The sequence below is a fragment of the Benincasa hispida genome, unplaced genomic scaffold (assembly GCF_027475165.1).
Source record: "Benincasa hispida cultivar pf3 unplaced genomic scaffold, pf3_genome.v1.1 HicScf1848, whole genome shotgun sequence".
NCBI lineage: Eukaryota > Viridiplantae > Streptophyta > Magnoliopsida > Cucurbitales > Cucurbitaceae > Benincasa > Benincasa hispida.
This window is the reverse complement of record NW_028326240.1, coordinates 2,409,578-2,414,865: the sequence shown is the minus strand read 5'-3', so window position 1 is coordinate 2,414,865 and position 5,288 is coordinate 2,409,578.

Genomic DNA, 5,288 nt, shown 5'->3' with positions numbered 1-5,288 from the left:
TATTCTCAGCGTGAGAATATATAAGTGTGGGCTCTGTGTGGACTTGGTTAGAGGACGAGACCGGAGGAACAGTCGTGTAAACAATTGAGCAAGTGGGAGATGTCAAAGTCTATCGTATAGACGATGCCCAATTGTTTAACAAACGCTATGCGATTGTTTAGCAAAAGCCGCACGATCGTTTAGCTAATTGGCCAGCTGAGTGTTTATCGTATAGAAATACTCCACGATCGTCTAGTCTCTCCAAGTTGTCGTTTAGTAGATCATATTTACTAGACAACTTTTTCGTGAGTAATTTCTGAGAATGGGAACTCTTTCAATTCAACAACTTCAAAAATTATGAAAACATTTTTCCCTTTTATCTCACGGTTACCATGAAACCACCAATAATCTCCCACTCAATTGGTTATTAGAGAAAAATAGATAATTATCCAATAATTAATATTATTATAAATACATATGATAACCAACTCACCATAATATATTTATAACCTATAGTTTTAATATTTCATCTCATGAAACATATAAACTATAGCTCTTTTTCTATTCCATGATCCTTAATGTAAATTTCTTTTACATTAACCCTCCACTTGATATATCTCATACATCACGCCGATCATATCATGTATAATCGAATTACTTCTTGTCAATTTGAACATTTTAAATTAACACCAAGAACTAATTCTCAACTTGAATCCATTGAGCTACCAAGGGGGCCTTATGGACCTGTAGCTCGAAGCTCCAACGGTACGTGAATAACTGACTGAACTCTTTAGTCACGGGATCCACCATCCGTTAACTCCCAGACACTTCACTAGAGACCGATAGTTGAACTTTTCTTATAATAGATATATTACGTGTCCATCTTAACCAATCAATAGTGCGATAAACCTTCACAGATCGCTCGCAAGTACAACTTGGTCAATAACCGTTATGCCCCTGTAGTTACATCTAACTCCTTAAGTACCACTGATCCCTATAATGAACATAAGTCATAGTCTTACTATGACTGAGTCCTTTATTCCAAAGAGAAGTTGTGACCACTATGTTCAAACCCCAGAATCAGCCCTTAAGGGAGCAATCTATCTACTTATCCTGCTTCGGGGAATGAGTGAATTCCATTTAGTGGAATTGAGTTCCTATCTCCCAAATCAGACAAGTCCCAAAAAAAGTAGGTATGTTGAATTGGCAATCTGACCATTCTTACCCATACTAATCAAAGGATCGCTTTCAAAGATAGAAGTTCCCAAAACACTAAAGATTGAGGTCGTGTCACCTATGATCGTTTAGGTGAGATGTAAGTCTCTAGTATCAATAGTGTTATATATAGAGACGAATCATCTCGTAGTTTGGTCTTATACAAACTCTTTGTATAGGACACCCCCGCTCGCATGTCTCTATGTGAATGGTTAGGATCTACCATCTGTAGTAGTTCACAACACTTGCAAACCTCTACAAAGTAGGTCGTATCCGTAATGTCATCAGGATCAGGTATCCCACCTTAATCCTTATACTACAGTCCTATTTAGGTTATCACTTAAGGCATGATCCAATTGTATATCTCATATACATGCTTAAGTTTACATACAATAACCATGGAACTTTGTTTATTGGATATGAGTAAATGCTAGAGAGAAATAACTCTTATTTTATTCATAACATTGTGTATATATTACAAACAACGAGACTTCGAAAGAATTAGGACACCAATCCCACACTTTTCTCAAGAAACTTCCTTCTACAAACTTGCTAAAAAATGTCTTAAGATGCTTACCTCAAAATTTGAGTTCATAATTCTTCGTAATTTGGCTGAAATATTCAAAATTCTAGCACTGGCCCTGATTTACTCAAGAGTTTGACCTTCTTATACTTTCTTCAAATTTTCAGTAAGTTCCTGATGGTTTATTCTTCCAGCAGCCCTCCACCATCAACTAGACTTCTTTAGATTTCAGATGGCTTTGAAATCTCTTCAAATGCTCGAGTGGTTTGTTTAAAATAGCCTTTTGAAGTCGACTTTCTCCTTTTGTACTCACGACAACCATTCATCCTTAATAGGTTGCCACAACAACCACTTAGTGGGTTGACTCCACTAAACCGACCCAACTGGCCTTCTTAAAGGGTGTTTAAAATTGATTGCTCATGCAAAACTTGATGCTCGATGGCATACTCGATGCTCAATGACATTTTACTCAATGCACGATGGCATTTACTCGATGCACGATGGCATTTACTCGATGCACGATGGCATTTACTCGACGCACGATGGCATTTACTCGACGCACGATGGCATTTACTCGACGCACAATGGCATTTACTCGATGAACGATGGCAAACTCGATGCCTGATCCCTTCCTCGCTCACACATACTTGGTGCACGATCGCTTCCTCGCTCATGCATGGCCTAAACTCGATGCTCGATCTCTTCTTCGTTCATGCATACTCGATGCACGATCCTTTCTTCACTCATGCTTAATCGATGCACGATCTCTCGCTCATGCATACTCGATGCACAATCTTTTCCTCGCTCTGTTGGGATTGGTGTTCTAATTCTCCCGGAGTCTCGTAGTTTGCAAACTGTACACATTGTTATGAAGAAAATAATAGCTATTTTATTTGGCATTTACTCATATCCAATAAACAAGGCTCTATGGTTATTGTATGTAAACTTAAGCATGTATATGAGATATATAAGGGAATCATACCTTAAGTGATAACCTAAAAAAGTCTGTAGTATAAGGATTAAGGAGGGATACCTAATCCTGGTGACACTACGGAGTAGGCCCACTTTTACTCGATGCTCGCCCACCATATTTACGACCAACACTTAGCCAAAATTTTCTTCTTGCTAGGCTAACTTAAAAACACCCGAGAGCCAAGTCTTTAATACTCAAGCATTTCCTTCTTCATTTCCTTATCCTTTACCCATTTCCCTACAGTTCCACATTAACTCAAATATTAAACCCTTCATTTTACTAATTTCAATAATAAATATATTTAAATAGGGAAAGTAGGGTTTGGGTTTCACACTATGCACCCATCATTAGGTTTTTCTAGGGTTTCTTTATTTTTTGTGTCCTATGTTACCCAACACTTGCCAATTTCTCCCGCTTGAATACCTTATACGCCCATCATCCTCCCTCTATACGTCCAACCCTATTTTCCCCTCTTGGTGGTGTATAGTTTAACACGCGATTCACTCATATTTAACTAATTATTTCTTTAAGTATTCACTTGTCTCCAAACATCCCCTAGTGACTATTCCGTGCATCCATCCTTGTCTAGATATACGCCCAAGTGGGTCTCACCCAAGTATGCACCCACCTTGTCCTAGTATGTACCCAAGTCTTCATTTCCTTCCTCCAGATCATCTAAGAGTTCTTCATAGCATAACTTCTTGTGTTTAACGCATAATCTCCTCCATTTATAGCATAGTCCCTAAGATAACCTTTATGCATTCAAAGTGACTTTTTTCCTTTGGAACCCAATAAAGATGTCTTGAAAACCCTCTTATGCGTCCAGCATTACTCATCATGCCCCCATATAGTGTCTCCAATGCATGGATCTCAAGATTTGGACATATGGTTTCCTAGCTATGCTCTCAACCTGTCTCCCTTTCATAACATAGCTTCCTTTTTTGGTTCATAGAAAAGGTATGCGCTCAACCTACACTTCCTTCTTAGGTATGCGCCCAACCTATGCTTTCCTTCCTAGGTATGCATCCAACGAGGGCAATTGAGCTTCCTTGGTGTAATTCTTTCCTCAAGAGGTTGTCTTATTCTTCCATTTTATTCCCCATAGACTTAAAATGGAATCCACAAGGTCTCATTATGCGTCCCATCTTAATCCTATGCGTCCACCCATCCCTTGCTTCTTTCTTCCTTAACTTCCATCTTCTTTTCAAGCATAACTCTATCCTTCTAAGCTCAAGGCATAGCCGTGTGTCCTCTTTGTCTCATTTCACCTCCAAGCATGCATACACATGGCCTTCTATGCGTCCACATGACCTTCTATGCGTCCATTATTTTAACCTTTATAATTTCCCCCACCTGTCTTAGGTTATGAATTAAATTACTTAGCCAACTTTTACCCTTTAGACTTCATATATGAATTTGTTCTTAAGCTTCAAGATCTTACCAAAGTCGGGATGTCACAATATTCCTCCAAAAGGAGGATATTGGAGTGGAGTTAAGCATATGATACGTTTTATGCAAGAATTAGTTTACATTGATTTATTTTATTATAATAAATTTAATTATGATCTAGTTGGTTGTGAAGATGCAGATTAGTTATCTAACCCATATAAGCTAGATCTTAAATAGGTTACTTGGTACGTGGAGAAATTTTTGTATATCATGACGATCAATGAAACAAACCACGACGGCTACTTCTTCAAATCATGCTGAAATTCTTGTTCATGAGGCTAGTCGAGAATGTGTATGGCGAAGATCAATGACTCAACATATTCGTGGAATATGTGGTTTATCATCTAGTAAAAATCTTCCAACGATATCATACGAAGGCGACACAACATGCATATCCCAAATCAAATAAGGATATATTAAAAAAGATAGAACAAAACATATTTCACCAAAACTTTTCTACACTCATGGTCTTGAAGAAAATGACGACATCAATGTACAACAAATTTGTTCTAATGATACTTGACAGACTTATTTACAAAGATATTACCAACTGTAATCTTTGAAAAACTGGTGCACAATATTGGAATGCGACGACTCAAAGATCTCAAGTGATGTTTCCACGAGGGGGAGTAAATATACTTTGTAGAAGTATAATTATATGAAATAGTACTATTTTCCCTTCACTAGGATTTTTTTTCCATTGGGTCTTTTCCCAGTGAGGTTTTAACGAGACATATTTCATTTACATATAATGGGCATCTAAGAGGGATTATTATAAATATTATGATAATAGATGTCCATTAGATGCTCATGCTTAGTATCCACTGACCATGTGTCATGCCCTAATTTCTCAAAATGTTGTTCACGCATCTCAACATTACACATATTTAGTGTTCGTATAATTCAACTCTTACTTGCCAAATTGCCTATAAACAATGGCATTTTGTGGATTTTGGAAAACACACATTGGACAAAGTCTATGGAAATTCGAGAAAGTGGAGAATTTAGAGAAATTTTTTATTTGATATTTTATTAATTAATTTATTTTAATATTATATTTTATTCATATTTGTATTCCAATTATGCTTATCAAGTTCACACCAAATATAATTTTTTTCCAGATACACTGTTAATAATAATAATAATAAT